Source organism: Amphibalanus amphitrite, unplaced genomic scaffold, assembly GCF_019059575.1.
Source record: "Amphibalanus amphitrite isolate SeventyFive unplaced genomic scaffold, NRLGWU_Aamphi_draft 000685F_arrow, whole genome shotgun sequence".
Lineage (NCBI taxonomy): Eukaryota > Metazoa > Arthropoda > Thecostraca > Balanomorpha > Balanidae > Amphibalanus > Amphibalanus amphitrite.
In genome coordinates, this window is record NW_024882179.1 from 141701 (window position 1) to 153878 (window position 12178).

At 46.1% G+C, this 12178-nt stretch overlaps 1 protein-coding gene and 1 long non-coding RNA gene across 2 annotated transcripts in view; one reads left to right on the top strand and one right to left on the bottom strand.

The window, feature by feature from the left end:
- The window catches only part of LOC122364590, an 81646-nt gene that overhangs the window by 46529 nt on the left and 22939 nt on the right, over positions 1 to 12178 (top strand). The window lies entirely within an intron of this gene.
- LOC122364591 lies at positions 5731 to 10059 on the bottom strand. The gene is made up of 3 exons (XR_006253578.1): positions 9439 to 10059; positions 6618 to 6706; positions 5731 to 6159 (listed from the first exon to the last, which is right to left on the bottom strand). It is a non-coding gene; the product is annotated as an uncharacterized LOC122364591 (long non-coding RNA).

A 12178-nucleotide genomic window follows, 5' to 3' on the forward strand; every position in this document is an offset into this window, starting at 1 on the left:
ATATACACCACTATTTCAGTTTACCCTCTGGTGTATTTTTATGCCTACGCTGCAATGTAATGGTATATCGTCTGCTTATATATACTTTGCACCAAAGTTAATGGTGAAGTCAAACAGATGGCATGCAATGACCATTTCAGATAGTACATATCGTGTAACCATGGGATGTCAGATACGCTATGGTCAGGATACGCATTGTGAACGCGTTGTACGAGGGATCCGAAATTATGAAACCATAAAACAGTAATGTCTTCCAGTCGGTGCGATAAAACGTGATTGCTACCAATGTAATAGTAATTAAGAAAAATCATGTTTATCACATATTATGTATTGATCATAGTTCAATCACTCACAGTTCAATCACTCGCATCGATCTCGATGAGGTTGACTACGTTAAATCACAGACACATTAGTCACATACAGTAACAAACCACACAATCACCTTGGTCTATGTACAGGGTGGCGCACGTAAAACCCCCAATGTGAAACTTGAATAACTTCCATCATAGGTAGCCAAATTGAATGATACTAACCTGCGCCCCACTGGGGTCTTTTAATAACGCCGACCCCCCCCCCCCCCCCTCCTAACTCCGAAACTACTAAGCCGATTGTCAAAATTCAAACGGCGTCTGATAGCCCAGGAACAACTGTCGAGCGGAACCTACTCTTATTGACCTCGAGGTCACCGATGACGTCACAGGTCAGGTCAAAGTAAAATTTATCGACGTTTTGGCTTGTTAACTATTTGGGCTCTGGCCGCCGTCTCAAAAGTCGGATCTGGCTCATTTTTGGTTTACACACTCATGAATACATGCCTAAGATACCCTGAGGGTACCAAACTTGTTGAATTTTTCAGGTCACGGCAAGGTCATCCTAGGTCACGGAAATATTATATTTAATTGGTCACGTGACGCATGTTTTATGGTCCATTTAGGCCAGATTGCGAAATCAGTGTCGTCTGTGTCATATCAGGCCATTTTCAGCTGAAAAAGCTGAGGTCAGGTCATTTTCAGGTCAAAAAGTTCAAATTTTCAAGTTGAAATTTTCAACAGAAAAGGTATCTATCAGATGCAGTTTGAGCTCAGAAACACGATGGTGCGATGGTGCTATTTATTTTGGTGTACGATGTCAAAAACGTGCTAAAAATTGATTTGAAAATTTGATAATGACGGATATTTTTACTATAAAGCATATAACTTGGCTATTTTGTAGGATATCGGGCTAAAACGTCCTAGAGTAGGTCACTGGTATGTGTTTTATCACAAATGTATCGGTTTTTCCGAAAAAGCAAAAACTGTCTTAAAAATTACCAATCTAAAATTTTTGATAGTTCATATGTATAATTTTCAAAATTATCGAAATTTTAAAAATCAGAGATAGCAGTTTGATAGTCCAATGTGTTTTGAGTCATTCTATGCAAAGAAATCGGATCTATCTTAAAAACTGAGCTCTTGAAAGCGGTTGCCGTAGTTCAATGTTTTGCATCAAAACCGGACGGACATGACGTCACTCTGACGTCATTTGCGGCCGACCTATGGTAGCTAGAAAGTTTTTATTCGGACACAAGGTGTCAAATCGATGCAGGCAAAGGTCCTGAAAGTTTCGTGTTGACACGTCCAGCGGTTTTGAAGATATTGCAGAAAAACGAGAGGGGGGCTATAAATAGCCCCCCCCCCCCTCCCAGTGGGGCGCGGGTTAACACAATGTAGTTAGATACACATTTGGGATTATATTCTTCCAAGCTTTATACAAATACGTTCACGTTCAGCTCAGTGTTGCACCTCGACGTGCCTCCTACCGTTTTTCATCGCTTTATCGAGGCGCTCGCGGTACGCCAGCGCTGCTTTCTAGCGCATCTCGACGGTGATCTCTGCAAAGGCGGCTCGGAGCCGACCTTGCAACTCCGGAATGTTCGCCGGCCGCGTTACGTATACCTACGACTTCACAAACCACAACATGAAAAATTCACACGTGGTGAGGTTGGGCTTCGCCTAAAGTGCCCTGACCATCGCACTCGCCCGACCTCACCACGCGTGTGAATTTTTTCACGTGGGGGCTTGTGAAGTCGAAGGTATACGTAACGCGGCCGGCGAACCTTCCGGTGTTGAAAGGTCGGATCAGAGCCGCCTTTGCAAAGATCACCGTCGAAATGCGCAAGAAAGCAGCGTTTGCGTACCGCGAGCGCCTCGAGAAAGTGATGAAAACGATAGGGGTCACGTCGAGGTGCACAACTGAGCTGAACGTGAATGGATTTGTCTAAGACTTGGATGAATATCATTCCAATTGTGTATCTACGCTGTGTGAAAATAGTATCTAATTCGGTTAAGAATGATGGAAGTCATTAAAGCCTCAAATCGGGTGTTTTGCGTGCGCCACCCTGTACTTTGTACTCTTGGCCCTTGAACATGAAAAACTTTGAAACATGAAACGCACGCAGACTACGCAGTATACACTCTTCGTGTGTGGGTCAGTGATAAATCTGAGCTTCCGAGTTCCGGCATGACATTTAGGGTGGCGTACCGCAATTGCCAGTATACTCGCACGCGCATCTTGCACTCTACTCAGCCAGGGAGCACACTATTTTCTGCGATGCTTTACTTAGTGAAATATTGATGATAATTATAGTTCGTTTTTCTTAAGTTCGACCCTCACTGTAAACGTCTCTTTGAACACAGCACGAAAATTGCTGGCTGGATTACTGAGAAAACTGGTTGGCGCACATTGATTTCACAGGTGATCAACTGTATCAAAATTATTTATATCTGGCTCCTACTTCCCAGACTTGTAGCTCGTATTTGCCCATGTTTACAACCACACAAAGATGGACGACTTCTCAGGAATTATAACTTAACTAATTGATGAATCCTGCGGCGCTTAAAGGGACCCTCCCACCTTAACATTAGATTTGAGTTGAGATAGCCAAAATGGGGTCCCTGGCTCACAACTACCGGTTTCGGCACTCACAACATCGAGAAATGCCTGAAATCGGAAATATTGAATTTCAAAATTGCAGCATTTTGATTCAGAGGGGCTAATGCATAGGAATACCCCTCTGAATGTGTGACGTCAGCGCAGATATCTAACGATTTTTAAATGTTTGACTAAAACGTTTTGTAGCACGCGGTGGTATATGCTGCTTTGCGCGCAACAAGTGCCGCACTTTCAGCTGCCAAACTATTGCTTCCAAATTGCTGCGATGGAGGCGAGAGACGCGGCACGCCTGGACAAGGAGAGGACGCCGTGTGAGGAGACAGAGCGCGAGTTTCGGATCAAACGCAACGCAGTGAAGGCTTCTCAGCGCCGCGCCTGCTCTCAGTATTTTCTCTCCTCATACAGACAATCCAGGTCCAACACCTGGAAGGATATTCGACGATTCCTCGTCTCCTCCAGCAAGCCCCAGCCGAATTCTCACAGCCCAGTAGATCATCAGTCCGGCTGGCTGGACCGGCTGAACCGGTACTTTGCGGACGTGGGCTCGACAGTGGCAGATGAGCTGGCAGCTGCGGACACCGGAGAGATACTCAGGCCACGCCCGCCACGAGTCATCAGCGGCGCCTTCAGCCCCCGGCCGGCGACTCTCCCGGAGCTGTCCGCGGCACTCCAGCGCATGAGCCCATCCAAAGCTTGCGGAGATGACGGCATCACCATCGCCATGCTTCGGATGACCTTCCCCGTGATCGGCCCGCACATCCTTCACGTCATCAACAGCAGCATCACCCGGGCCGAGTTGCCACCGTCATGGAGAGCTGCTTCCGTTGTCCCCATACACAAGAGTGGCGATAAGGACAATCCCAGCAACTACAGACCTATATCAGTGTTGTCTGTGGTCGCTAAACTCTGTGAACGCGTCGTGTGCACCCAGCTGACGGACTATCTAACCGGTCATCATATCCTCTGTGCGCAGCAGTACGGGTTCCGCCCCGGCCAATCCACGGAGGCGGCCCTGCTCGATGCTGTCGGTCACATCACCGATAACATCGACGGAGGGCGCGTGACTTCACTCGTCACCGCTGACACCTCCAAGGCGTTTGACAGCGTCGAGCATGGTCGCCTCTTGGAGAAGCTGGGGTGGTACGGTATTGATGACCGGTGGTTCCGTGCATGGCTTTCCGACCGCACGCAGTCAGTTAGAGGTGGATCGGGTGCTGAGCTGCCGGTGACGCATGGGGTGGTGCAGGGCAGCATAATGGGCCCAGTGTTGTTCCTGGTGTTCTCCAATGACTTGTCACAACACGTGCCGCATGGGATGCTTGTTATGTACGCCGACGATGCCCAGTTTATAGATTCAGACTCGCCAAGAAACCTGTCAGAGCTTAAATGCCGCGTAGAACAAACCCTGTCTGTAGCTCTCTGCTGGTTCACGCAAAATAGGCTAAAGATAAACCCTTCGAAGACAGAACTGCTTATCTTGAGATCCTCACGCCAAAATGATGTCAACTTCACCGTCAAATTCGGCGAGTCGGAAGTCGTGCCTGTGCAGTCGGCGAGGGTCCTAGGCGTCAACATCGACTCGTGCCTGACGTGGGAGCAGCATGTGGCTGCGATCACTCGCCGATGTTACTGCATTCTGATAGGGCTGGCCAGAATGCAGCGTCGTGTGCCGCGTGAGACAAAGCAGCTGTTGGTCGAGGCACTGGTATTCCCTCATCTGCAGTACTGCATGTGCGTGTGGGGAAGCTGCACAAAGACCCAAAAGCACAGACTCCAGAGATGCATGAATTTTGGCGCCCGCATTGTCACTGGTCTTGGCTATCGTGAACACATTTCCGGGACACTGCGAGAGCTTGGATGGCGGGTGATCGAGGACATGATAACTGAGCGTGACCTGTGCGTCATGTACAACCTGAACCATGTCGAGAGCGCCCCTGAGCTTCTCCGCTCACGCATCACCCACCGCTCTGATGTGTCTGTGCGTGAAACGAGAGCGACACGTGACGGCGAGCTGGAGGTGCCGCGGGCCCGCACAGAGTTTGCCCGTCGGTCGTTCTTCAATCGGGCGGTGAGAGCGTGGAATAGGCTACCGCTGAGTGCGAGAAACGCGTCTTCTCTTCCTGTCTTTAAAAAGTGTATCGCAGATGCCTTTTAACCTTTTAAAGGGTGATGCAAATGTGGATTGATAGGAAAATGCTTTTACTTGTGCTACATGACGTGGAACGCTGAAAACCCATTTTATGGATGTATTCCTAAATATATGATATGATATGAAATAAAGTCGCTAGGAACCAGCCCCCGTTCACGAGCTCCAGAATCCCTTTACCGTGACGTCACCACGGCGGCAGAATCTCCCTTCACCCATAGGCATGCATGCAAATTTCATCATCTTTCGGGCGAGCTGGAGATAAAATCAAGGCTTATATTGTCATCAAAAGATGTACCAATGTAACAATGAATTCGCCTCATTACGATAAATGGGACTGAAACTAAAAAAGTAGGACTATATCGAGCAAAAATTAGCAATTCAAATGACCCATTCATTTGAATATGAAGGATTTCCTCTGATTACGTTACCACGGCGCCTTTATTTCCCTAGTGAACCAACCTGAGTAGTAAAGGAATCTTGGCTAGGAACAGCGGAGATCCCAAAAAGTAAACAAAAGTAAAAGTCGAATATCTTGAAAACCGGTGAATATTTTTCGGTGAAATTTAGTAGATATTCGTTTTCGCTCTTTCTGAACCGAGCGACATCACTTTCATGCCAATTCATAATTTTTTTTTGAAGGTGGGAAGGGAGGGTCCCCTTAACATAACGGTACATCATCAGTGTTCACAACCTATTTTGAAAATATTATTCATACCTCTAATTCAATGTGCGCTAACCAGTTTTCTAAGTAGTTCAGCTAGCAATTCTCGTGCTGTGTTCAAACAGATGTTTACAGTGAGGGTCGAACTTAAGAAAAACGAACTATAGGGCTTTCTTGTAGAGCACCTCGAATAGGTACATATATGCTTGCATGGTCCACGGAACGGAAGACAAAACATGGGGGCATGGGCTGCAAGGATTGTGGCAACTTCACCGACCTTTGACTTTGACAGCTTAAAGTGGCCCAGTGCTCCCTGAACGTTGAGGCGGGACGACTGAAGAAGTGAACACTCACGGAGCTCTGCTCGTTCTTGAGATCGCCCAGCGTCCGTAGGCGAGTAGCGCCACCAGTTCGTCACCTGTGAGGAGGGAAATAAAGTAGGTAACTAGCAGTGATAGATTTCCCGACAAAGCGGAGCCCGGAGGATAAAAATATGTGTGGGGTTACTTACTACCGTTGAAGCCTCAGCCCCTTGGGACCCGTCAGGAGCGCGGCTCGCTGCCCTCCCGTGGTGCAGCTGAGATATAAATTGACTGCATGTATTCACCGGTTCAGGATGCAATACGTAGATTTACTTTTACTGTTGAGTAAAGATACATCAGACATGTGTATACGGATAGAATCAAAATGACAAATCAGGTAAAGTTTAATTATAATTACGCATCTTTAAGTCATGAATGAATATAGTGTGCTAATTTCGCTGGGATCAGAGAGAGGCCAAAATGCCAACGCTTGTAGCTGGTCTGTGAAGACTAAGAGGGACATATATAAAGTAACCAATGACCCCGCAACCACCGTTCCCCCCACGCTACTCACACACTTGCTGGATGTTCTTGACGACTCTTTCCTTTAACTCATTTGGCTCCTCACTAGTCCCCATAATCAGGGGTCAGGTCGTGCCACGACTGAAATGGAAGGAAAACAAATATTGTTAGACGTGCTAGACGCATGTTAGCATGTTGGACGTCTGATATAGTAGGTATTACCCCTATAGCCTTTTAGGCACAATGCAGTCAATGATGGAATAATAATAAATACCAGAAAAAAATGTTCCCGCTTGAATCGATAAGAAGTATGACTGTTAATGAAAATATTGAAAACCTTAAAACACCTTACCTAGTCAGGGACTTAGCCAAGGGGGGGGGGTCACAGGGACCATGGTCCCCCTGATGGCCAAACATAAAATGAAATAAAGTAAAAAAAAATCAGCTGCACCACACACCCCGAAAATAGTGGGCGAAATCCGAAGTTTTCCTTTTTTGGAGGGGGTATAGGTACGACACCAGGCCGCGACCTGTGGCCCAACCTGAGCAAAATCCTGACTACGTGCCTGTACCTAGTCTTGCATAATTTTTATTAACCCGCGCCCCGTGGGAGGGGGATGGGGGTGGGGGCGAAACGGCCCCTCCCTGTCTTTTTCCGTGAATATCTCCTAAACGACTGCAGATATCGTAATCAAACTTGCAGAACCCCTCCGAACATCAATTTTACACATTGTGATCATTTTTTCAAAGGCTACGATAGGTTGGCCACAAATGACGTCAGAATGACGTCATTTTCTGTCATTTTCGACAAAAAAAAAAACAAAAAAAATCGCGGGAAGAGCTGTCAGGCCTACAGCTTTGAAGATACAGAAAAATGTTTAATGCATAGAAGGTATAGAATTACCAGGGCTATCAATCTGTCATCTCAGATTTTCGTAACTTTTGGTTTTTGACCCCCAAAATCCAAAAAGTTATTTTTTGGATATAATAACAAAAAATCCCAAAAAATTTCCGGATTGAAAAAACGGAATTTGTATGATAGTCCCAACTATCTTCCATCCACACACCAAATTTGAGATCGATACCTCTTTTTTGGCCAAGTTGTAGAGAGAAAACTTCAAAATTGATGAGGTCATATTTTCAAACTCAATTTTTAGTAATTCTAGATCACGTAGCTCAATACAAAGACCACCATTAGACTCCCCGTGACGAGTTGCATCGAATCATTACTCATTTTATGCAAAATATCAACTTTGAAACTTGACCTAATTTGACCTGACCTTGACCTGACCTTTCCCAGAACATAACCTAAAATGGCCCCAAAGGTTGCCTAATCCACACAATCACATTTGTCATGTAAAATGGACCATGAAACATGTAGGGTAGCCTGGGGCAAGACGCCCCAGATAATTTATTTTGCTACATAAATTTTGTCCCACATCACCTGAAAGGCCAAATTTGTGCTCAATGCGTTCTTTGGACATTTTACTTTAAATTGCACCCCTCAAATTGATTCACTTATGATCGGACTCCAAGCTAGGAAGTGATTTGTGAAGCAACTGCAAATTGGGCATTTTGCCCCAACCCCAGGGCAAAACGCCCCACGGCCTGGGGCAAGTAGCCCCATACCTTAGATTAAATATTTAACATGGTAGTTGGCTAAATCTTATGTGAGAGGTCCGTTAGACCTCTGGAGGCACGGCACTGAAGTTAGCACATTCCATCCTGTCAGGTGCTCAGCATATGACACTGTTGTATGAGCAGGTTTTTCACCTACCTCATAAGACCAAATAATAAATTATTGCAATGCAAATGTTAACAAAATACTTCCTTTGCCATCCAGTTGCTGAGAAAAATACACATAAAGGCACAGAAACTTACTGTTCGCCAGCTACCGAACATTAGAAAGTGGGTAGCCCCAACAACACAAGAGGTAAAACGCCCCAGGGGCTTTTTGCCCCGCGACCTACTGGGGCGTTTTACCCCATCACGTAGTTCGGTCAGAGAACAACGCCTTGCACTCCAGTAAGACATAATTTAACACGAACCAACCCGGCATGATAAGCGTTAGACAATAGTTGTTCAAAATACATAAAAGTCGTTAACCTAATGTGGACCATAAAAGAACGCCATGATTCATAATCTGACAACAAAACATAAAAATCACTCAAAAAACACATTTTTGGCTATATCTCCCGAAAGAGTCATCACAATTTCTTTCCAGTCTGCTCATATAATGATCATATAGTGCACGTTTTATAGAAGAGATGATGTTTCCCCAGAACCCTGCCAGTTCCGAGAAACATCGGTGAGGCGTTTTACCTCGGCGGGGCGACTTGCCCCGGTCTACCCTATCAAACGACACTTTCATATCGTGGCCCTCAGTGACCTGACCTCTATGACCTGACCTAGTATCAGTGACCTCTAATAGCAAAATGTGTTCGACAGACAATTATCCATCCATGATTTTTAATAACATGCCTTTTACTCTATTTTACAATACATTTCTTGGAATGCCTGTAAGTGGTAAAAATGCGACCTTTGACCTGACCTGTGACGTCATCGGTTGGACCGAGGTCAATGAAATTAAGTCACAAGGTACTTCCTTGGTGGGGCTTTCGAACACCGTTTGAATTTTGAAAATCGGCCGGTGACTTTCCGAGATCTTAGGGGGGGGGGGGGCTACGGGTGGCAGGGTTCGCTGATAGCCCTACGGGGCGCGGGTTAATGATTGACAATTGTGATGCAGCTTCAAATCGGTCATGGTCTTCACGCAGACTGAATGGGATCTTGCATATGTGCGCATCATAACCAATGCGGCAACATCCTTCACCTTGCCTATACCTAGCCAAAAGATACATTTAAAGCCTTACCTTTGTTGTTCACTGCTTGCCGCAGTTTTGGTCGTCTAGCAGACACTGCATGCTTCGCCGCACCGGAGGCCTCGCTTCACGATATATGCAGTATGCACGGTGTATAGGGAACTGCCGCGCTTCATCCACGCCACCCCACGCTTCACAGTTCACCATGCAAATGGCGATTCAAAATGGCGGTTAAAATGGCCACGTGGAACACTGTTGTAAAATAACGCTCCAAGCTGTAAAAATATATCCTTGAAGAGTGAAATAACCATGTAGCATAAAACCACACCTAACAATCCATCGCTCATCAAGCCCACGGTGTAAATTTACTCCATTTAGGTTTTGCGGTAATCAGCTGAGCCACGCTAGTGTAAATTTATGCTACCAACTAGCCATTTATTATCCGCATGAGATTCAAACTACCCTTGGGTAATAATTTTACTACCAAAAGGCTGAGGTGTAAAAACATAAGAACATGAAATTACACCATAGTTGCAAGAAAAGCCTAAAGTACTGTATAAATTACACCTAAGTTGAGTAAAAATGCACCTAGTCATCTTTTTACTCTGAATTTTCGGTTAAAGGTGGTACAATTAGTCTAGAAAGTGGTGTAAAGTGGTTACAAATATCACCCAAAAATACCACCAAGGTGTACTTTTCTTTCAGTGTGGAAGCGGCACCCCGCACGTGCGCACGTGCAGTAGCACCCTCATAGTGACATGGAAATGCATTGGCCAGTGGGTGCCTAACTATTGCCGAAGTTTTACTGTAATGGGCCCAGCCATTGCGGAGTTACTTTATGTGGAACAATTTTGACACCGCTAAGTTGGCACGTGGCACGTGCCGTAACAATAAACTAAGACGAAGAAAATCGAGCGAAATTCGGAGAAGAAGGAATAAGCCTACCAAATATGTATGACATATTGTCAAACTGCTATACCATTCTGAGTAAATGACCATTGAAAAGGTCGTACAAGCCGATGGGACTGGGCGTTTCAATACACACCGTCTTGCGCATTTTATTTTCGTTATTACCTAAATGCTGCTTGACATTTTTGGCTTTCAAGCATTTAAGACATTTTTTATCGTCTCAAGTCCAGTAAGATTACCTCCAACTCGTGGGAATATGCACTTCAAGCCAACTAACACACCACACCCACGTGTGTCATAATGCTGAGAGATGGCGTTCACTCGGCTTGCTCCTAACTTACGATAATTCTCTCGCTAGATGGCAGGCCTGATCCCAATGTCGCGGATCCCAATGTTAATTTCCACGAGACACCAATCCAGTGTTATATCATCCATGGCCCTACTCCCGTGTCGGAGGGTCCACGTTAACCGCTGGTGACCTGCTCTGACTGAGGATTATCTGACGTTAACCACAGCTCTCTGAGGATTATCTCTGGAGACCTCTAACGGATGTCCCTGAGGGCCCGGGCCGATTTTTTCGGGCCACTGAGGGCCGTATGTACCTACTGACTTGCCCCAGCCGGTATGCAGGTAGGTACTACCTTGGCCCAGCCCATATCCCTTGGGGCCCTTATTCAGTCCACTGTGGGGCTAAGGGTCTCTGAGTGAGCAGTGTGCAGTGTGCACTCACGGTACTCATACTGCTAAGGGCTTGGACCACATCCCTTTTTCCTTTTTTAACGTGTATTTTGAATATGTAACCTTCATACCGACATACGTACAATAGGTAACACGACATATGGTAGCACTCAGACACCGCATGAGGCTCGTTCGGCCTCCTACACGTATACTCGTATGAGTGCGAGGGTTGAATACTCGCCTGCAAACGAGGGAAACATGGGGACGGCAGTGGTGGGCACTTCAATAACTCCCATCGATAACGATTATCGAATTCGTTATCGAAGATAACGGTTTTTAAGTTTATCGTTATTGATCATACGTTATCGGAGTAGCGTTATCGAAGTCTGCCATTCGGTCAATCGATAACGATAACTTTGTCAAATAAGACGCGAGCTATTGAAGGGAATAAGACAAATAAATATACCTAGTTAGTAAGAAATAATATGCGAACTAAAGACAAATGAACAAAAACATTTCCTTATTAAGGAATGTTTTCCTTCTCCGAGAATGCGAGGAATGCGGCATGCCTCCGTGCAAGTGGCCAAAGACCGCCCCGCAATGCTAGCGAGTGGACCAGAAGCGATTGCGGTTACATGATGCGTGACGCTCTGGCAATACGTATCGCTAACAGCAGATTTGAAACCGGCTATGCTGATTGGTGGAATCAGCAATCGCAGCAGCGAGGCTTTCCATAAGGTCACCCTGTCCCGGACACGCTGTCCCGGTCAGTGGCCAAAAAGTCGTCTCGCAGTCGTCTGGCACCGTGCAACATGTCCAAATTGAGTTTTCCCTAGTGTGCGTACACTAGGGATAGGAATTCCCTAGTGTGTATGGCTTGTTTGCTTCGCATATTGTACGAGAAAATTAACATCTACTATACATACTATTTGTGAAATGAAACTCTGTCTGTCTGTGTGTCTGTTTGCACCGTGCAGAGGTGTGCTTTGACGCCGTGCGCAGGTCAAACGGTGCGGTCGAGGGGGCTGAAATTTTCGCAACGTGTTGATGACGTCACGCGCACGTGCAGTGTCGTGTTTCGAGTCCCGGGGGGTGGATGGTTCGCACGTGGCACGCGCTGGAAAAAGGCGCATTTCCTCAAAAATTTGCTCGGTCTTCAAGGCATTGGCAGCCGGGTTTGATGGACTTTGCAACTAAAATGCAT